The 23,105-nt window shown below is 40.6% G+C and overlaps 1 protein-coding gene and 1 long non-coding RNA gene across 3 annotated transcripts in view; one reads left to right on the top strand and one right to left on the bottom strand.

Annotated features, from left to right (window-relative positions):
• The window catches only part of LOC138753305 (protein phosphatase 1 regulatory subunit 37), a 247,124-nt gene that overhangs the window by 109,148 nt on the left and 114,871 nt on the right, over positions 1 to 23,105 (bottom strand). The gene's annotated exons all lie outside the window — the stretch shown is intronic.
• Positions 1 to 23,105, top strand: part of LOC138753306 (uncharacterized) — an 81,117-nt gene that overhangs the window by 11,040 nt on the left and 46,972 nt on the right. For both annotated transcript variants that reach the window (XR_011351095.1, XR_011351094.1), the window contains exons 4-5: positions 16,989 to 17,049; positions 20,187 to 20,230. This is a non-coding gene — a long non-coding RNA (uncharacterized lncRNA). The remainder of the gene's footprint in view (positions 1 to 16,988; positions 17,050 to 20,186; positions 20,231 to 23,105) is intronic.

The following is a 23,105-nucleotide window of genomic DNA, read 5'->3' as shown; positions in this document are numbered from 1 at the left end:
CTATTTGGCTACAGATTTATCATTGCTAAGCTTATAGATATTCAAAGCCCCAGTGATTTTCCAAAATAAAATGGACCAGATTTTGTATGGCAGGACTATGCTGCCTGCCTCATGGTTTCAGCAAGTCCAAATTCAAAGCATCAGACAACCTTCCGTTTTTCTGTCCTTCAGTGAAAACAAACCAGAATGAAGCTAACAAAGTGTCAGTTTCAGCACAGATGAGTTGACACTTGCGCATCTTACTGATTTAGTATTCTCTCTGTATTGCGCAGTTTGTTTACATGTATACGCTGTGTTCAGTTTTTTTTTTGCACTGCTAATAAGCGGTAATTTTGCCTCACCCGCAAAAAAAGGAATCTAAAGAGTTGTATGTGATGCCCTGTATGTACTCTGACAATGTCTGAAATCTGACACACAAGGCACACGTCCAACTCCGAGCAAAGTGAATGCTATTGTTATCAGACTGGCACCAAGCAACTCTCTTGGTTTGTTGAATTATTGTAAATGTTTCCTTTTCAACTCCTGCAGCCACTACATGAGCTGTTCCTGGAATGGACGAGTTGGAATTAATCTGGACAGGGTGAAGCTTCACTTAAGCAAATCAAACACCAACTTTTGTATCATAACACAGGACAATGAAACTTTTGCTTCCTGCACACTTTCTGGTTGCATTTTATGGATAGTGGACTGGTGATCACAAAAATTGCCTTCAAGTTTTTCTGTCATGCACCATCTTTTTAGATACAATTTATTTTTGTGAATTATCCAGCTGATTGACCACATCCTTCAAGTATAGAAAACCATGAAGTGGAATACATCATTGAAAATTCATTTTCTGCATTTGTACTTGGACTTCTTCCCTGCTGATCTCAATGCAGTCAGTGACGAATACGGTGAAAGGTTTCACCAGGACACTGTGACCATGGAAAAGTGGTATCAGGGCAACTGGAATCCATCCATGCTGGCCGACTATTGTTGCGCATTGACACGAGAGGCATCAGATGCTGAATACAAAGGAAAATCTGTGGCAAAACGTTTTTAGGTTAGTTGAACTAATGCAATATGTCCGCATCATTAAACATGCTAAATTCAATAAAAGTTCATTTAATGCTTCTCCGATTTCCTATGTGATAGAGCACATCTGAAATTATCTTTGTTCTCAGCTTGAAGTTGTCTATCATAATCTCCAATTTTTTTTTCAGGAAGCAAACCTTTTGAAAAATTTGTTGCCCAGTGTAAGGGTCTTAGACACTGATTCAGAGAAGCTTCTGAGACCTTCTTGTGATTGCACCTCCCTGAGGAGTTAGGATGCTCATCTTGCAGCTATTACCTCCTGGTACAGAACGCACAATTGCTTTCAATTCCACAGGCCTCACACCAAGGGAGCAGAATTGATGTTCCAACTGAGGTCAGGTGCCATACACAAAAGTGCTGGAGAAACTCGGCAGGTTGTGCAGCGTCTATGGAAAGCAAAAGTCAGTCAACATTTTGGGCCTGAGCTCTTCTTCAAGTGAGGAAGCATTGAGCATAATTTTTGGGAGACAAGAAATTACCCAGTGGGTGAGCACGGGCAGATATTTAAACAGCTGGTTCATAATGCTCAGTAGAAAGAAATCTATTGCAATTGAGAATGATAAACTTTCCAGAGTTAACAATGGGGGTCAAGAAAGTGTTAAATCAAAGATTAGAGCATACAAAGTGGCAAATACTAGTGGTGGACCAAAGGTCTGGGAATCTTACAGGAACCAGCGGCAAAACTTGACAAGGAGGGGAAAGAAATGTCAAATTGAAAAGCAAGTGTTTCTATGGAAATATATAAGGAAGTTGAGAGGCAAAATAAGGGCGGACCCCCCCCCCCCACCCCAGAGGATGAGACTGGGAAATTATTAACAGAGACCAAGAAATGATAGGTATGTTAAACTCAGTGGTTCTCAACCATTTTTTTTCCACTCACATACTACTTTAAGTAATCCCTATGCCATCGGTGCTCTGTGATTGGTAAGGGATTGCTTAAGGTGGTATGTGAGTGGGAAGAGAAAGTTGAAAACCCTCTGCTCGAGACCCAGTTGTTACTGAAATACTTTGCTTGAAAAAAATTATCATTGCCCACTTTCTTTGGAGTTCTGAAACTGTAAACTGATTGACCGTTTTGAGTTTTGTGTGCCCGATGGAGATGTGGGGGGGCTGGTGGTCATGGTGGAGAGCTGGCTGATAGAGGACCTCAGTTTTCTTCAGGCTGACTTCCAGGCCAAACATTTTGGCAGTTTCCGCAAAACAGGACGTCAAGCGCTGAACAGCTGGCTCTGAATGGGCAACTAAAGCGGCATCGTCTGCAAAGAGTAGTTCACGGACAAGTTGCTCTTGGTGTGAGCTTGCAGGCGCCTCAGATTGAAGAGACTGCCATCCGTGCGGTACCGGATGTAAACAGCGTCTTCATTGTTGAGGTCCTTCGTGGTTTGTTTCAGCATCATGCTGAAGAAGATTGAAAAGAGGGTTGGTGCGAGAACGCAGTCTTGCTTCATGCCATTGTTAATGGCTGCACCATTTCATCGGATTCAAGGATCGACAATGAGAGAGACAACAGACTCGCCTAGGCAAATAGCGCCTTTGGAAGACTACACAAAAGAGTCTGGAAAAACAACCAACTGAAATTAGCGTATACAGAGCCGTTGTCATACCCACACTCCTGTTCGGCTCCGAATCATGGGTCCTCTACCGGCATCACCTACGGCTCCTAGAACGCTTCCACCAGCGTTGTCTCCGCTCCATCCTCAACATTCATTTGAGCGACTTCATCCCTAACATCGAAGTACTCGAGATGGCAGAGGCCGACAGCATCGAATCCATGCTGCTGAAGGTCCAACTGTGCTGGGTAGGTCACGTCTCCAGAATGGAGGACCATCGCCTTCCCAAGATCGTGTTATATGGCGAGCTCACCACTGGCCACCGTGACAGAGGTGCACCAAAGAAGAGGTACAATGACTGCCTAAAGAAATCTCTTGGTGCCTGCCACATTGACCACCGCCAGTGGGCTGATATCACCTCAAACCATGCATCTTGGCGCCTCACAGTTCGGCCGACAGCAACCTCCTTTGAAGAAGACCACAGAGCCCACCTCTCTGACAAAAGGCAAAGGAGGAAAAGCCCAACACCCAACCCCAACCAACCAACTTTCCCTTGCAACCGCCACAAGTGTCTGCCTGTCCTGCATCGGACTTGTCAGCCACAAACAAGCCTGCAGCTGATGTGGATATTACCCCTCCATAAATCTTCATCCGCAAAGCCAAGCCAAAGAAAGAAGATGAAACCGTGCACATAATGAGTCAATTAGGTACGATTAAAACAGTGGTTTTGTTTAATCTTGTATTCATATGTGTGAGTTCTTAGACAGCATATGGATGAAAGAAAAGGTTCTTACTTTAAAGTTGTTGTAAACAGCTCCAAGAAGGCATGCCATGAGGCTATAAGCCTCCATTACAGATCCTGCATGCTATGTGTTATCCCCCTGCTGGCACCCAAGTCTAATCAAACAGTAACTATAATCAAGGCCTTGCTAGTGGCCATGAAAACATGATCATTATCATTACATCTCCCTTTCTTAAAACATACTTTTAATCAACATATACTTTGTATAACTCTCCATTTTTAACTTTAACACCAAGAACTTACATTTTCATTATTATCAATATTGTTAACATTTTTTAAACTTGTTTTATGTGTTCACATTTATATACACTAAAACTTGAAGAGTCAATAAGATAGCACTACTTCATTCTATAATAGGAATCTTTAAATTTGCTCAATGAGTCTCTTAGGAGGATTCATGTGTCTTGACGATCTCCTGATTGATTGTCCTTGAATCTGAGTTGTTGCCTCAGACGATGTCTTCTCAGATATGCACTCAGGTTGTTCAATAGTATCTGTCTTTCCATCTGCTCCCATTTGAAGATCTCAACGATTTCTTCACAGAACAGCACCTTCATCAATCTGAATGGTGTATGATCTTGGCTGGACTTCAGTAAGGACAGTTCCCTTCTGAGTCCATAAGTTTGTTTAGTCTTTTAGCCTTAGTAGGTCACCAGTGTAGAGTTCCGGTAGGTTTTTTGTACCTCTGTCAAAGTAATACTTTTGCTTTATTTCCTATTGTACTTTGAACTTCCTCACTTCCCACCCCCCCCCCCACCCTTTTGTTTTTAGGAGTTTCTCCTAAATGGGTAGGTTTGATTTTAGCCTATGTCCCATTAGGAGTTGTGCTGGTGACATACCACATTCAAGCGGCATTGTGCGGTATACTAACATGCTCTGGTAGAAGTCTGTTCCACTGTTTTTTGCCTTGTTCATCAGTCTTTTCACTGTCTGTACCGATTTTTCCACTAGACCATTGGACTGTGGAAAATGAGGATTTGACGTGGTCTGTGGCAAACTGTCGGAACTTTAAAATGCAAAACTGGCGTCCATTATCTGTGAAGAAATCGCTTGCCATGTCTGGAGAATACGACTTTCATACCTGTTATTACAGATCTGCAGAGGTGGTGTTCAGTCTACACACCAGTGGATACAGGGAGTAATAGTCTGTGACTACAAGATAGTCCTTCTCTTGACATTTGAATAGGTCAGCACCTACCTTCTTGTAAGGTCTGTATGGTGCTGGGTGTGGCTTCAGTGGTTCTGCAGGATTATTTGTTGCTATTTCCTGCATATTGTACAATTTGACATTTCATTTGTTATATCATTGCTGACTTTTGGCCAGTACATCACCTCTCATGTTTTTTTTCTTACACTTATCGATTCTGAGATGTCCTCCACGAATTCTTTTTAGCATCCCTTTTCTCAAAATCTTTGGGATAAGGATTTTACTTCCTTGTAGATGATGTCTTCGACCACTGATAGTTCCGCCCTGCAGTTCCACTACTCTGAAACGTCAGGTGGGCAGTCCTGCTTCACATTGGGCCATCCATCCAAGATGATTTTTTCTCAGCTGCCTCAGTGTTTCATCTTTGTTTGTCTCTGACTTTATGAGCTCCATTTTTGCATCTGATATGGGCAGTGCACTTATGATTATATCCATGAAGGCATTCGCGTCTTCATCCATTTTGGTGTTTGCAGGCTCTCTCATGTCAACAGCTCTAGACAACGTGTCTACTCTATACATTAGCTTACCCGGAGTGTACGCCACATTCAGTGTATGGCGTTGCAGCCTAATCATCATTCTTTGTATTCTAAGTGGACATACATTTAATGGATTTTGGAACAATGCCATCAAGGGCCATGGTCAGTCTCTACCCTGATTGCTTGTCCTGACACAAACAGATGAAATGTTTCACAGGTGTATGTGATGCTGGGCAGCTCCTTTTCAACTTGAGCGTATCGTGTCTCTGCGTCTGTCACTGAGCGTGATGCATACGCAATGGGTTGCCAGTCATCATATTTTTGCAGAAGAACTGCACCGAGCCCACTATGTGATGCGTCTGATGATAACTTGATGGGTCTCACTGGGTCGTAAAACCTCAGAACTGGTCCCCAAATGTTTTGAGAAGGTTTGATGCCACCTTGCAGGTTACAAAATCACTTCAGAAGACAGTGATCAGGCAGCATCAATACTGTGTGCCAGAATCATATACAGACCTGACCCATGACTGAAAGAAGCATTTCATTTAACTTTCTGCTAATGTATCTCTGTTTTATGTCTGAATGAAGTGAATTTTGTGTAATATTGCACTTTATAACATGATAATTGAATTTTGATGAAGATCTACCAGGACTAATGCCTGAAGAGGGCGCACAAAATCAGTGAACCAGTGCGGACTCGGAAGGCCAATGTGGCCTGTTTCCACTCCATAAATGGTTATATGGTTATATGGTTCCTCTGTGAGTAGTTTCTTTAGTTCGCTCCATGGCTTTTCGTGCTCACAATCCCACTCCCATTCAATGTTCTTTCTGTTAGTCTTCTCAATGGAGCCATCTTTTCTGAGAGGTTGGATATGAATTTACCCATATAGTTGACCATTCCATTAAACCTCTGTACATCCTTTTTGCATTGTGGTCTTGGCATGTTCCCAAGGGCAGACATCTTTCTGAGATCTGGTCTGATGCCCTCCCTGCCAATAATATCTCCTACAAATGTTAGTTCTGTCACCCCGAGCTGGAATTTTTCTCTATTGAGCTTCAGGTTTGCTTTCCTTGTTGCTTCTCGCACTTTCCTTTGATTCTCATCATGCTCCATTCTTGTAGTTCCCTATACTACGATGTCATCCATTGAGGTATCAACTCTGTCCAGGTGCTCATAGACCATATGGGTAGTTTTGTGATCCACTTCAGGAGCTGAGGCAATTCTGAATGGTCACCTTAGGAATCTGTATCTGCCAAATGAAATATTGAACATGCACAGTCTTGAACTTGCTTTATCCAACTTTAACCGCCAAAATCCTGATGATGCATCTAACTTGCTGAAAAAACTTTGCTTTTGCAAACCATGGCATGACTTAATCATGTGTTGGAAGTTAAAGTGTTCTCTCTTTATTGCTCTGTTTAGATCTCTTTGATCCAGGCAAATTCCAACCTTTCCATTATTTTTGTCCACAACAATGAGTGAACTCGCCCACTCCGTTGGCTCATTTGTCTTCTGAATCACGTTCAGGCTTTCCTTCCTGTCCAACTCTGCCTTTAGTTGATTTTGAAGCACAAATAGAACTTTTCTGCATGGACGTATTATCGGTGGCACACGTTTATCCACTCTGATCTTGTGTTTTTCCTGGAAAGCAGCCTTGACCCTGAAATAGGTCATTGTACTCTTTCATGAGTTCATCATAGACTGTCTCTCCTTCGCTTTCCACAATGAGGACTCTTTTTACCAGGATCACTTTCTCACAGACTGTTAAACCTAGTATGGCCTGTACATCCTTTGGTACCTCGATGAATGCCAGGATGTGCTCTTTATCCTTGTGTTTCATTTTGACCATGCATCGGTATCTGAATATCCTGTCACCTTCAATTTTGTTTCATACATCTTTGGTGTGGGTCTAATTTTCTTAAAATCTTAATTTGTACTCCAGTATCCAATTTAACTGAAATGTATATCTTTTTCACATTTAATCTCAACATCTAGTCTCTGTTTTCTTTCTTGTTTTCAGTCACCACATCTACATAGAATTCCTCTATCTCCCTTTCATCTACTGCATGAATCTTGCTTTGTTGCACATGGTTCCTACTGAAGTTTTGTTGGTGGATGTAATCCTTCCATTTCTCTCTTTGATCGCTTCTCTTCACTGATCAGTTGCAGACTTTAGATTTTACCGTTTAAAGTATTTCCTTTAAATTTCCTTCATCCCACTTCTGACTCCATGTTTCATCTTGTATTTGTATGTGCGAGCTCTTAGACAACACATGGATGAAGGAAAAGGATTTTCTTTTACTTTAAAATTGTTCTAAACAGCACCATGAGGCAGGTCACGAAGCCGCAAGCCTCCATTACAGATCCTGCATGTCATGTGACATCCCCCTGCTGGCAGCCTAGATTAATAAAACAGTAACTATAATCAAGGCCTTGCTAGTGGCCATGCAAATATGATCATTATCATTACAGTTTTCAAACTTTTTCTTTCCACCCACATGCCACCTTAAACAATCCTTTACTAAGCACAGAGCACCTATAGCATAGGAAATACTTAAAGTGGTGTGTGAGTGGAAAGAAAAAGGTTGAGAACCACTGTGTTAAATTGGTACTTCAGTTCTTGGATTATCAAATATCCTAAAGATAACAGATAGATCAGTTTCCAGTAGAAATTATATCAATCTCAATAATTAGAGACAAGATTTCAGCAAAACTAACAGGAAAAAATCCAAATAAGTCATCAGGACCCATTGGTTTTTGAAGTGAATTTTTATGGTGATAAAAGACTTAGGTTGATCTTTTTTAAAGTCATTGTGTTATTAAAGGTAGTGGAAAATTGAAAAAGAGCAAATGCAATTGTCTTGTTGCAAGAGAGAGAGAAAGAGAGAGAGAGAGAGAGAGAGAGAGAGAGAGAGAGAGAGAGAGAGAGAGAGAGAGAGAGAAAGGGGGGTGGGGGGGGAGGTCCTCAAAGCTTCCAGAGTGGGAGCATAGTATAATGAGGTGCAAAAAAAAGCATTGAATGTGCTGGAGGAAGTCAACAGGACTCGCAGCATTCATAAAAAGTAAAGACACATTACCGACGTTTCTGGCCTAAGCCCTTCTTCAAGATATGGGTAAGTAGCAAGCAGGTACATGTACCCCTCCTATTGAGATGTGGAATGAAGTTTGCTTTTACATCACCAATTACTATCATGCTGGTTAACCAGCAGTAAACTAGCTGGGCAAATCTTGAGAGCAGAGCAGGGGCTGGAGCCCAAAATGATGGCTGCATGCATATGGACAAGCACATGATTAATTATTTGTCAGAAAGTTTATTACAATAGAGAACTCAAGGACTGCAGGAGTGACCAGAAAGCTCAAGGACAGCATCAGTAAGCAGGCCTGAGAATGAATAGTGCAAAGCTTTAATCTAAGTAGAAAATATCCAAATTCTGGCAGCTTTGCAGCTGGGAAGGAAGGATCACCTTGACCAGAAATTCTATGAGAAAATCCCTTAGAAGCCTTTTTGCTGATCTGCGTGCTTTGTAAGTCCATTTTGCTGGAAGATGAATTCATTCTGTACCTTGGACTAGGAAACACCACTTCACAAACAAGCTTATAAATGATGCAACATCAGGTAAAGAGCGCACTACAGGAGACTCCAATTATTAACGTCTCAACACCAGCAAAACAATTCGGTTTCTAACAATAAAATCAGCCTACCCTGAGCACACTGCAGCTCTCTCTCTCTGCTTACACCATTCACCACTTGGTAATGTCAGACCCAGTATCATCCACCAACCCCCACCACACACATCCCTTGCCCACGCCCCCTTCCCCCACGCCCCCTTCCCCTACGCCCCCTTCCCCCACGCCCCCTTCCCCCACGCCCCTTCCCCCACGCCCCCTTCCCCCACGTCCCCTTCCCCCACGCCCCCTTCCCCCACGCCCCCTTCCCCCATCCAGCCACTTCCCTTGTGACCTCACAACTATTTTTAATGAAAAAAATAACCAAAGATCAATCAAAGACTCAGTTGAAAGACTTGAAAATACATTGTGAGGTAAATTAGTGAGAACAAATGGTGAACCTATCTCAAATGAACACCTGTCAATTTAATGAAGGCATTCACTCATTTAATATAAATTCTACCCGTTATCATCCTTAGGACAGAAAATAATCATTTTACAGTTCCAACTTTATTTCCTACCTCTCTAAGTTCTTACCCCTTTCCATCACAGGTGCCCTAACCTCACCCGAAAGGGTACTTTTCCTGGAAAAGAATCCACAATGAGAGTTGGGGGGGGTGAATGATTATGGGTGGGGAAGAGGTGAATTTTGCCCCTCCACATGTGATTATTATTTTGGGGACAATAGGATAATGAGCTGGACTGGATTTTCTCTTCCAAACTTTCTGGAGCCAATCCTTCCGACTCAATTGACATCAGCCAGTTAGGTCAGTAATGCTGACAAGATGTTCTTGGACTCAATACTGCATGTTATATGTGAGTAGCATGGCATCTGAAAGAAATAATTTCTTTATTGTTCAGTTTGATACTGATGGTATTAATTTATACCTAACTGGGGCTTGCTAGATCCATTACCGCTTGAACTGTCTGACCTAAAGGAGAAAACATTCAATTATATATTGCTTTTCATGACTTCAGGATGCACTAAAGCCATTGCTAGATGACTTTTGGAATTTTTCACCCTTGGATATGGCAGTAATTTTGTGCACAGACATATCTGACAAGCTAAGTGTGATGATCATTGGATTATTGGTAATGATGGTGTTGAACAAAGGAAGAACATTGGCCCTTCTCTTTACCTCAGTACACCGTGGTCCCAGAAGTTGTGCAGGGTGGAGGATTTTTAGGGTGGGGAGTGCGATGCGTGGTGGACCTACTGGTGGGTTCAGAAGTTCAGAACTCATCTTAATGACATCTTTAAACATATGAGGAAAATTGTAAGTGCATTAAAACAGAGCTGGCTCAAGTGAGCTGCTTAATCAGGTTTAAGGGATCAGTCTAGATTCAGTGCAGGCATTCAGAATACATAGAAAAGACACGTTCCAACAAGAAAGGAAATCTCCGAAGTGAGGATACGATTTTTAGCGTCACATGGTATCAAATCAAATTTAATACTGTTTAATACTAAAAAAAAGCAGCACATTTCAAGAAGTTTGGCAGACGGGCCTCAGATCAAAAAATTGCTCAGAATATAAAAATCAAAAATTGAACAAGGGAAAAATAAAAACTGTCCAGAAATATTTTAAAAAAAGATTGCAAAACTTCCCACGCATATTTTAAAAGAGTTAACCAAATTCGCTAAACTGCAGACTTTATATTGATTTGGAATGGTGCGGGAAATACAGGGCTGTAGTTATGGGTGATTTCAACTTCCCTAATATTGACTGGTACCTACTGATTGTAAGAGGGATAGATGGGGCTGAATTTGCCAGGTGTGGACAAGAAGGATTCCAGACACAGTGTGTGGTCCGACCCACTAGATGAGAAGTCATATTGGATCTGTTTCTAGGGGAATGAACCTGGTCAGATGGTGGACTTCTTGGTGGGGTAGCATTTTGTTGAGAGTGACCACAACTCCCTTAGCTTCAACATAGCTATGGAAAAGGACGCAATCAGTCAAACTGGAAAAGTGCTTAACTGGGAAAGGGCGAATTATGAAGGGATGAGGCAGGAACTAGCAAGAATAAATTGGAAACAGATGTTTAAGGGTGAAAGCACAAAAGGAATGTGGAGGAATTTTTGGGACCACTTATGCAGGTTTCAAGATACACTTGTCCTACTGGAACAAGGAAAAGGTGCTAGGAAAAGGGAACCATGGCTGACGAAACAGGCAGGCAACAAGTCATGAGGAAGAAAGAAACATACATTAGATCTAGGAACCAAGAAACAGGAAGGGCTCATGAGAAGTATATGGTATCCAGGAAGAAGCTTTAAGAAAGGACTTCGGAGAGCTTGAAGGAGATATGAGAGGGCATTAACATGTAGCATTAAGGAGAACCCAAAGGTGCTCTAGGCGTATGTGAAGAGCAGAAGGATGATGAGAATGAAGATGGGGCTGCAAAATGATAAAGGAGGCACATATGGCTGGAGACAGAAGAGGTTGGGGAGGTCCTAAATGAATACTTTGTGTCAGTATTCAAGGTGAGGTCGAAATTGAATAGTCATATGTGCTGGACAATGTGGAGATTAAGGAAGTGGAAGGGTTGAATCTTCTTAAAAACATCAAGATTGATAAGTCCCCGGGTCAGATGTGAAATACTCCAGGCTGCAGTGGGAAGAGATAACTGAGGCAGAATCCGCTTTGGCTGCAGGGGAGATGCCGGAGGATTGGAGAATGGCAAATGTAGTCCCCTTGTTTAAAAAAGGTCATGGGGAGAATCCTGGGAATTATAGATGGGTGAATCTTACGTCAGTGGTGTGCAAACTAATGGAGAGGATTCTTAAGGATAGGATCTATGAGCATTTGGAGAAGTATAGTCTACTCAAGAATAGTCAGAATGGTTTTGTGAAGGGAAGGTCGTGCCTCACGAGTCTAATTAATTTTTTTGAGGAGGTAACAAAAAATTAATGAGGGTAGGGAGGTAGATGTGGTCTACATAGATTTTAGCAAGGCATTTGACAAGGTCCCCCATGAGAAACTCATCCGGAAAGTCATGAGGCGCAAGATCAGTGGAACCTTGTCTGTATGGATAAAAAATTGGCTTGTAAGAAGAAAGCAGAGAGTAGTAGTGCCACAAAGATCTGTTTTGGGACCCTTGCTCTTGGCGATTTTTATAAATTACCCGGATAAAATTTGTGGATGTCATGAAGGTTGGACAAGCTGTGGATGGAGCTGATGGTTGTTGAAGGTTAAAAGGGAATTATAGACAGGATACAGAGTTGGGCAGAAAAATGGCAGATGGATTTCAATCCAGATAAGGGTGAGGTGATGGATTATCAAAGGACTAACCAGAAGGCTGAGTACAGGGTTAATGGCCAATTACTTAAGAGTGTGGATGAATAGCGAGACCTTGGTGTCGAAATCCATACATCAATCGATGTTGCCGCTAAAGTTGATAGGATAGTTAAGAAGGCCTATGGGATGCTGGGATTCATTAATGGGGGATTGAATTCAGGAGTAGAGAGGTCATGTTTAAACTCTACAAATCTTTGCTAAGACCACACATATTGTGTTCAGTTCTGGTCACCTCATTATAGGAAAATTGTGGAAGCTTTGGAGAGGGTGCAGAGGGGATTTACTAGGATGCTGCCTGGATTGGGAAACAAGTCTTATAAGGCAAGTTTAGCAGAGCTGGGACTTTTCACTTTGGACCATAGAACAATGAGATGAGAGGAGACTTAATAGAGGTCTACAACAGTGGTTCTCAACCATTTTCTTTCCACTCACATACCACTTTAAATAATCCCTATGCCATAAGTGCTCTGTGATTAGTAAGGGATTGTTTAAGGTGGTATGTGAGTGGGAAGGGAAGGTTGAGAATCACTGCTCTAGTCCCAATTGTTGCTGAAATATTTTGATAGAGAAAAATTGTCATTGGCCCATTTCCTTTGGAGTTATGAAACCCTGCACATAACGAGTCAATTAGGTATGATTAAAACAGTGGTTTTCAAATTTTTTATTTCCATGAATTATAGTGCCATTTGATGAAGTAGACAAAGGCAATGCAGTCAAACAATATTCATGGCTTTTATTAGCAGAAACTTATGGTACAATAATGAAAGACAATGGGTGCATAAACAGTTATACCCAAGGGGAGTGTCTTTAATGGTAGAGATAATGAACAGCCAATGTTAGTACAGCAAGGCTTGCCAGAGGGGAGACAGGCAGCTTAGCAGAGATTCACCACACACACATACCACCTTAAGCAATCCCTTACTAATCACAGAGCACCTATGGTATAGGTGGTATGTGCATGGAAAGAAAAAGGTTGAGAATCACTGGTCTACAGGGTTATGAGAGGTATAGATAAGGTGGACAGCTGGCAGGATCAGCAAACATCAGAGGACATATGGTACAAAGTTAAAGGAGGGAAGTTTAGAGGAGACATCAGGGGTACGTTTTTTACACAGAGAGTAGTGGGTGCTGGGAATGGTGGGAGAGGCTGAAACATTGGGAGCAATTAAGAAACTCTTAAGCATTCATATGGAGGAAAAGAAAATAGAGGGTTATGGGTAGGGAGAGTTTAGAACTTTTATTTTGGAAGGAAAATATGGGTCGGCACATCTTCAGGGCCTGAAGATCCTGTACTGTGATGTATTGTTCTATGTTCTATGTTCAAAGATCATGTTGATTCTTTAAAAAGTGTGACTCCAGAAGTAATGTTTGGAAAAAAATAGATATTAGCCAGCATTTTGCATCAGTCTTCATGGTTGGGTTACAAATACAAAGAGATAGAGTTTAGAGGATTGGAAGGGAGGGAGGGACACGGGCAAATGCAATCACTTAGTCAGTGGTACTGAGGAGATTGTTGGAGCTGTGGGCTGACACATTGTCAGACCACAATGTTCTGAGAATAACCACACCAGCAGTGCGAGTATAAGACAGCTTTAATAAACTAATATGTACACTAAGAGATCTTGTCTCTCTGCAAGACGAACCTGGAAGGCAAGACTGTAGCACTGGACTGCTTTATATACAAGTTCACCGGGATGACCCCTGGTGACCTAGTGGTGTAATTACATATCACCACACAATGCTTAGCTGTTGAAAGAAAGTGAGCTCATTGAAGCCTTGCTTTTCTTTTTTTTTAATCCATTTTCTGTGCAAGATTTTTATAGGCCAGGCGGGGGTCATGATGGAAGAAGTGACATTTAAGAGGCTTCTAGATAGACAAATGAATATGCAGGGGATGGATCATGTGCAAGAAGGAGGGTTTGAATTTAATTTGGCATCATGTTTGGTGCAATCATTGAGAACCAAAGTACATGTTCATGTGCTCCACTGCTCCATGTTCTGTGTCTATTTTAATGGATTGCAAAATATCAAATGTGACTCCTTTATTTAAAAAGGAAAAGAGACAGAAAGCAAGAAACTACAGGCCAGTTAGATTACATCCTTTGCAAGGAAAATATTCAAAGCTATTTTTATAGACATTAAGGCATGGAACTTTGAGAAATTCAAATTAAAAAATTTAGACATACAGCACAGTAACAGGCTCTTCTGGCCCACGAGCCCATGCTGACCAAATTAACCTATTAACCTATACATGTGGGACAGTGCCAAGGGGGTCATCCACGGGCATTGCCTCCCTACCCAAGCGAGGTGCTGTGCTTCCCATATACTCTCAACCATTGCTTGCCATCAGACCTGCCCCACCCCCATCATTCGTGTGCTTCAAGCTTCATTAGTGTCTAGCCTGATGCCTGCTAGTGACTCTCCCAGCAATAAAAGCAGTGCTTTTGTCTGCTATGTCGGAGAGATGGAAGACTATAACTTTTGTCGGCGGGGGGTGGGGGGGAGGTGCCAGCATCCACCCGCACCCCCCCCTCGCCCCGCTGAGTGAGTTTATGAGCATTTCATTGTGCTCACCCCAGTCATGCCCCTCTCAAACACTCGTATTGGCGCCGACCCTGATGGGAGGAAACTGAAGCTCCCAGAGAAAACCCATGCAGGCACAGGGAGAACATGCAAACTCTTTACAGGTAGCATCAGAATCGAACCTGGGTCCCTGGCATTGTAATAGCATCATGCTAACTTCTCAGCTAACTGTACCCCCCCCCAAAATTAATCAAAGTCAACAATATTATGTGAAGGGGAAATAATGTTTGACAAATTTATTGGAATTCTTTGAAGAAATAGCAAGCTCTGTGAATAAAGACGAACTGGTGGATAAACAATTCTGAAGTTATGAGAAGACAGTTGAGAAGGTGTATTAAAAATTATTGTGGAAATTAGACACACCTGCTGTAGGAGGAAATATATTGCTGAGGATTAAAAAAAATTGGCTGGCTAACAGGAAAGAGAAAGCAGGTATAAATGGATCTTTTTGTTTCTGGTTCGCAAGACGTAATAAATGGTATGCAGTGGTGGGGTGTCAATTTCGTACAATGAACCAGTGTATATAAATTATTTGGATGAATGCATCAAAGGTAAGGTTGCTAACTTTGCTGATGACACAAAAGAAGGTGTGAAAAGGACATCAAGAGGCTACCAAAGGATCTAGATGTGTTAGGTAACTGGGCAAAGATCTAGAAAATTGTGTTTAATGTTGTGAAATATGAAATAGTCCATTTTGCCATGAATAATAAGAAAAGGATATTATGTAAATTGTAGATCTATGAGATTAAGAGGGCCTGGATGTCCTCCAGCATTCTTCGTAAAAGGTTAGTGTGCAAATATAGCATGTAATTAGGAAAACTAAAAGAATGTCATCATTAATTGGAAAAGGAATAGAATATAGAAGTAAGGAGGCTATGGATCAGTTATATGGGGCTTTTGCATGACCACGTCTAGAGTACTTTATATGGTATTGGTTTCCTTATAGAAGGAAACATGATATGTTGGAAGTAGTGTAAAGATAATTTATTAGACTAATGCCTCATATGACTAGGGATGTCTTATGCAGAAAGCTTGGATAAGCTACATTTGTTTCATCTGGAATGAGAGTCGCCTAGATTGAAATAAATATAATCCGATATGAGTATTGACAGGGTGTCGGCAGAAAGACTGCTCCCTTTTGGGCAAATCTGGAAATAGATCTAACTCTTTAAAAGTGAAGGATGGTCTAATTTTAAGACAAGATGAGGTGAAATAAAATCTTTCCTCAAAGGTTCCTTTCAAATTCTCTTCCTGAAAGAGTAGTAGAAGAATTCATTCAATACTTTTATACAGAGAAGATGGATTCTGGATAAGAAGAGTGATACAAATTTATGGTGGGGAGACAGGACTGGTGAGTGGATCCTATTAAATGATGGAGTTAGCTTTAGGGGTAAAATGGCATATTCTATATCTTAATTTAAAGAGGACGTAACTGATGCAGGTTGCAAGCACTGGATTCCACAGTTGAAGACTTGTTCGTGTAAGTCTCTTTCAAGCTCAAGACAAACCAGCTCACATGTTCTTCTGACTGAGAGATCCATAACATCCATGGATCATGAATGTGTGGATAAAAATTACAGATGTAACATATTTCACCTCATTAGCAGGTTTAATGTATGGAAGGATTGGAAGGAAAATCAAAGACTTTGTGAACTACGTGTAAAGTCTTGGGCAGTGGTTCTCAACCCTTTTCTTTCACTCTCTTATCACTTTAAGTATTCCCTGTGCCATCAGGGATCTGGGATTAGTAAGGGATTGCGGGTGGAAAGAAAAAGTTTGAAAGCCACTGTTTTAATCGTACCCAATGGACTCATTCTATGCACGGTTTTATAACCCCAAAGGAAACGGGCCAATGACAATTTTTCTCAAGCAAAATATTTCAGTAACAATTGGGTCTAGAGCAGTGATTCTCAACCTTCCCTTCCCATTCATATATCACCTTAAGCCATCCCTTACTAATCACAGAGCACCGATGGCATTATGTGATTGGAAAGAAAAAGGTTGATAACCACTGGTCTAGGGATTCCTTTATAGATCTGATTCATGAAAGCAAAAAGCATATATAAATGTTTACATTGTGTGATGGAACTTCAAAATCAACAACCTTTACGTTGGAATTTTTAAAAAGATGGTATTATATCATTATAACAGGAAGATTCAACCTTGTAAAATAATCTCACTCATTTCTGGGGAAGCAAATATCCCATTGCTCAATTTCAAGAAAAACCTTGGAAAATCCTTCTGGATTCTATAAACCAATGGAAAGTCACTAATTGAAGTATCTGACTAAAGCCCTCGGATCACCTTATTATCTGCTTTGTCTTTCCTTCATAGGGAATCTTGGAGAAAAACACTTCTGGTGAAACAGATTTTGCGACATCTACTTTATAACCTGGTGATTTAAATTTGTTTAGATGATATAATAATATATTAGCACAGTGTTTTTGTTTTCTTTAGGGAGGGGTTAAGGGTAAACTAGACTTTCCAGTGTTGGGCATTAATTGGAAAAAACAGGTTTTGAATAATTATTTTTGTGCACTAAATTACCACTCCAGAACTAATTACAGACATTTAATTTGCATTAAACTGGTACATGTGGAATATTTTGCTTTCATGAGCAATGATCCGCTCAGATTTACAGCCCATTTTCAGTGACTAACTTCAGAAGGCAGGGCCGGTGTGGCAAAATTTGCAGATAAACTCAGAAGAATAAGTGGATAAATACTTATCAATTCTAAATGTCACCATGCAGTATATTTATATGATCCATGTGCTTGTGCAAGTATTTGGATTTTATGGGATCTTCCATTGAATGAGATGGAGTTTCATTTTTGTCATACAACTCCCCCCCACCCCCCCCACCCCCAACCCCCTCCCCTTAAACACTTAAAGCCTTGCATCCTGCTGTTGTATCCTGGGAGCAGTTTTAGTAGTCTTTGGCATCAGCAGGGGTATTCATTTGCCTGGGGTGCTGGCTCATTAAACCATTCCCTCTGCTATAAAGAGAGCCCATTTAATTAAACATAAAGAGAAGAAATAGCAAATTTAAAATAACCGGTAGGTGCTTGAAATACAGAATGTTGAGCTGCCGTTGTGGATGTAAAACCTTCATGAGGCTCCTGTGCTACTAATCTACAGATTATCAGCCCAGGACCTGTTGAAGTATTGATACAATGTTCTCTTTCATTCTTCAGTCGCCCTTTTGGTTGCCTGAGTTAGAAAATTGTAGCCCCATTCCCAAGGCACAAGCACATTATTAATGCATCGGTGCAGCTCCGCTAGGATGTCACTTTTCAGCTGAAGTTAAACAGAAGCTTCATCAGCCTGATCAAGAGGACATAAAAAGATCCTAGGGCACCTTTTTGAAAAATAGCGAGGATTTGTTTCATGATTTGTTTTGTGCACTTTCTGGCCTAATAAGTATTATTGCATCTATTGAGTTGATAGCACTGGATGACAAGTTTTTTTCAAAAGGTTTGCTTTCTGCAAAAAATAATTGGAGATTATGATCTACAACTTCAAGCTGAACACAATGATAATTTCAGATGTTCTCCATCACATAGGAAATTGGAGAAAAATTAAATTAACTTTTATTGAATTTAGCACGTTGAATCGCATCGTGATGCTGACACATTGCGTTAGTTCGACTGACCTAAAAATGTTTTGCCGCTGATTTTCATTTGCACTCAGCATCTGATGCCTCTTGTGTCAGTGTCCCACAAAAGTCAGTCAGCATTGATGCATTGTGGTGAAGCCTCTCACCATCTTGGTCACTGACTGCACCAAGATCAGCAGGGACGAAGTCCAAGTATGAATTGCAGAAAAGAAATTTTCAGTGTTATACTCCATAGTTTTGTTCGCTTGAAGTAGACTTAAAATACGATGGGAAATCACAAAAATAGATTGTATCTAAAAAAAAAGAAACATTACTTGACAGGAAAATTTTAAGTTGTTTTGCGTGATCAACACCCCAAAATCCATAAAATACACCCAAAAGTGTTCGGGAAACAAAATCTTCCTGTCCAGTGTAGTTAAACTTCCTGAAGGACAAAATGCTGCTCCGTTTTCTTGTATTAGCTGTAACATCAGTATTTTTCCATTAGGCATCAGTGCACAAATTGATTATCTGGTAACCTAATTGCTATTTGATGGACTTTGCTCTGCATTTACATGCAAGGCAAGTGGGGTTAAAAAGAACATACTTGACACAGTGAAGAGCTACAGGATGTGAAATTTGCAATATAAATGCAAGGTTTTCTTTTGAGACCTATCTGCAGCTGTTGGGTCTGTCTATGACTATAACGTAATTTTCCTAATCCTGTCAACATAGCTTTTTGGTAGTGGTGGATTTCAACATTCCCTTCCCTGAGAGAGAGAGAGTAAGAGACAGACAGAGAAACACACACACACACACACACACACATCATTCAAAATGCTCATTGCTGTCTAAGGTTTTGTAATAAAAATATAAAGATCTCATATCTCATCCCATAAGTCTTTGTACCTTTCTTTGGTTGCATGGAAACAGTCTCTTGAATGGACTGAAAGCTAACATCCTTAGCTGTGTTTCCTTCACCAAAATAATAATTTGTTGGAGATATGGTTCTATGGCTGCAAGTCATGTTTCCAAGAACACTATTTTTCTCTTTGGAGGTCCAGAAAAGGAGTAAAGTTACCCAATTTCGATCTGTTGTGAGAACAATCTGCACCAGAGCTGCCCTGAAAACTTGTTGTCCACCACAATAACCACAGCATAAACTGTACACTCTGCTGAGCCGAGACAAAAGTGGAAAGAGGCTGTAAAAGATCCCACTGCACCTTTTGAAACATGGAAGGAATGTTCCACAGCAAGCTTTGCTTTAGTCCAATTCCTCTCAAGGAAATTTGCAATCTATAGTCTGAAATCCTTTCATGATTCTGACTCCACTGGAAATGTAAAGAAGCCTGAGAGTTTAGTCTGTATCTTAGGTAATCCTTCCTTGATTAAGGAGACACTGAAAGAAATAACTTATGCATAACCAGGTTTTTAAAAAGTACTGCGCAAGGTCAAATCATATAAGAAAGAACAAATCCGGTTGGCGGAGGTGGAACTGATCACTTCAGCCATGCACAGCAGGTAGATGATTCTGGCTGCTGAACAGAAGCCCTTGTCTCTTGGTGGTGTTTACCAATTTTCCACAGTTGGCCACACTCTTGATCCTGGATCAGAAGATCTCAAGCAAAAATCTCAACCAGAAATTTAAAATCAAGTAGGAGAGGGTTCTGATTCCATACTTTGATTTGGATATTCAACCAAATAGGCAATTTTCTAATTCAGCAAAAAAAAACATTTACTAACACATAACTGATCTGGCTGTTCTTGCTTTAAGTGATTTGCTCAATAGAAAAGCATTTCCTGTAACTGAAGATGTGAAAATATCAAAATATCAAGAAATCAATTTTTTAATGAATTCATTTTACTATTGAGCTACTGACTAGGATTTAATAGCATTTAACCTAGTTTACCTTTTTTTTTCATTAAAATTGTTTAAGGTATACTGGTTGTGGCGTGATCAATGGCCACTGAAGACTCAAAGGTAAGGCACTTAATGGCATTGTAAAAGTTCATCAAATTCAAATCCTGCAAACATTTCATTCGGATAAAGAAAACTGCACAGAGATTTTGGTCATTAAAGGGGAGAGCATACTCAAACTTTTTCACATATTGTACAGAAACTCACATGGGGTTTACTTGTTTCAAAATTATCTAGTGAAAGAAAAACAAAGACCGATAGACAAAAAGGTGACTTCTGTTATTTTCTTACTGGTCTCTTTAATTTTCTTTCACCAGGAAACCTAGTACATGATGGGACACAATACCAATAACAAAATATTGTTTTTTTTTCACAATGTAACTCACAATGTTGTCCCTGGGTCCTCTCTGGGGAAAGGGGTTTATCCTAAGTTTTCCAATTTGATATTTTTCTGACTATCTCATATCTTTGATTTTTCCTCACAAAAGAACCATTTTCTCTATACCTCTCTATTCCATAAATTTTATGACCTCTGTTACCATTTTTTTTTCCATTAACAAGATCAATGTTCTTTTATTTTCGTTACAATACTTTTGTTGCAGTTTGGAAACAATGGTTTCCTTCCCCACTGTAAATCTGATTGAGTCAGAATTGGAAATGCATGACTGCAGGTCAGGGCGTTGGCTCTGACCATGTAACTGTCAAATTTTGCAAGGATCTGGTGGCTCTCCAGAACTACCATTGCAACATGGCAGGATTAGTGTAGCAGTCAGTGCAAGGCTGTTACAATGCCAGCAACTTGGGTTTGAATACAGTGCTGTCCATAAGAATTTTGTCCTTTCTCCCTGTGTCTACATGGGCTTTCTCTGGGTGATCCAGTTTCCATCCAATTTTGAAGTTTAAAATAACCAGAATGACATGCCATCCAATAAACGCAGAAAGCTCATCATATGTAACGTGTTAAGGGCTCTCATGGTGAGGAGATTCAATTTAAAATTTAACAGGATCTTTGATTGCTGCCCAAGTATACCCAATTTACTGACAAACTTCCAGTATGTTTTGACCGGTGGGAGGAAACTGGAGACCCAGGGAAAATCCACGCAGACAGGGAGAAAACGTACAATCTCCTTACAGACAGCATGGGATTTGAACCCCAGTCCTAGTCGCTGACACTTTAACAGTGTTGCGCTAACTGCTACACTAACAATGTAGCCCTACTTTATATTAAGCAAAATTCGGTTAATCTCACTATCATTTAATGGGCTGCAGGTCAGAATGTCATTGTGACAGAATATAGATATGCTTTTGGGAGATAAATTGGGGCAAGATTTGTTAGTGTAGGTCACATGCAAACACTTTAAAAATGATCTTATTTAAAATACTTGAGCTTGCTAATGCTAGACATGTTGGGGCCTCAGAGGCTTTACAAGAGCTTTGTAGAGTGTTCAAAAGACTTCAGTAATGGATTGTTGTTTACTAAAAGGCAATAGATGGATGAGCTTGTCAGACCTGTTTCTGTCTGGAGCTGAATTTGCTGTTCTAAGAGGGTCATGTGGTTTTGCAAGCAGAGAGAGTCAAACAGGCATTCTTTCTGTGCGAGTGTGTGTGTGTGTGTGTGTGTGTGTGTGTGTGTGTGTGTGTGTGTGTGTGTGTGTGTGTGTGTGTGTGTGTGTGTGTGTGTGTGTGTGTGTGTGTGTGTTTGAGAGAGGGAGAGAGAGAGAGAGTGAGAGACAGAGATCAGTTCTACAGTGCTACAGCTAGCAACAGCAGGTGGGACTGGAACAGGACAAGCTGGCAAGCTTGTGGAAAACCCCATTTGGAAGATGGGTTGTGAGTTCTTTTATCAGCCTGGTCAAAGCCCTTGTTATTCCTGCAAGAGGAGAAGACAGGCTGTCTAATGTTTCACTTGAAATAAGAGAGACCAAAAGGAACTCTGTGGTGACCTGAAAGAAAGAGGTTATCACCTAGAGAACCCTGAGGGGGCAAGACGCTGAAGTGGCTGATGGAAGTAAATGTACAAAATCTCTCTCTGACAACCGACAAGAACCTTCCTGAGCGGTAACCATTTACCTTTCAAGCACCAAAGTCTGGTGAATTTTATAAACGTTAAATTCAGTGTACAGTATAAGAATTTCCTGCAACCAGTGAACTTGGAGCAATGAGAACTGAGATTAGACTATCAACCAAAGAACTTACACACACATTGCACACACGTGCACTTAGAATTAGAAGGGGGCTAAGTTAGATTAGTTAAGTCAATAATGATAAGTTAAAGTGCGATTCTATTTTAATGTATAAAGATAATTAAAAGCAACTTTTGTTTAAGTAACCATTTGGTGAATATCTATTGCTGCTGGGTTTTGGGGTCCTCTGGGCTCGTAACAGACATCTTGAAACAAGTTTTCGTTAAGTGGGTCTGGTAAGGTTTGTAAAATCATGTACAAAACTGCAGACATTCTGGGGTAGAATTTCTTCAGCAACATGCCATCAGGAGCTAATTGCAAATTCTTATGGCAAATAAGAAAAGAAAAGCTTTCAGAAGGGGCTTCCATTAAAGTAATAATGTGCCATATTCCAGCTGATGGAAAACAATGCTTGATCCCCTTTTGCTCATTATTTGACTTATTTGTTAAATAAATTCTCATAAACTCTTAATTGAGCACATCTGCTGCATGTGATCTTCATTCGCAGAATGTTGTTAGTGTGCTATTTATACAAACAAGGAAACACATTGATACAAAGTTAAATATAGGTAAATGTCACCCCTGGAGGCCTTTCATTTGAAGTTGTAAAAAGCTCTACACCTGTGACGAGATTGAAAATAAAACACATTCCTCTCAGACCTGCATACGAACCAGGGCACTCAGCAGTTGTCAGGCGGATACAAAAGCAGGAGGTAAAGTGAGCATTTCAATGTCTTATTCAACTGAGATCAAAA

Source organism: Narcine bancroftii, chromosome 2 (assembly GCF_036971445.1).
Source record: "Narcine bancroftii isolate sNarBan1 chromosome 2, sNarBan1.hap1, whole genome shotgun sequence".
NCBI lineage: Eukaryota > Metazoa > Chordata > Chondrichthyes > Torpediniformes > Narcinidae > Narcine > Narcine bancroftii.
Note: the sequence above shows the minus strand (reverse complement) of the source record. Positions and strands in the feature narration are given on the sequence as shown.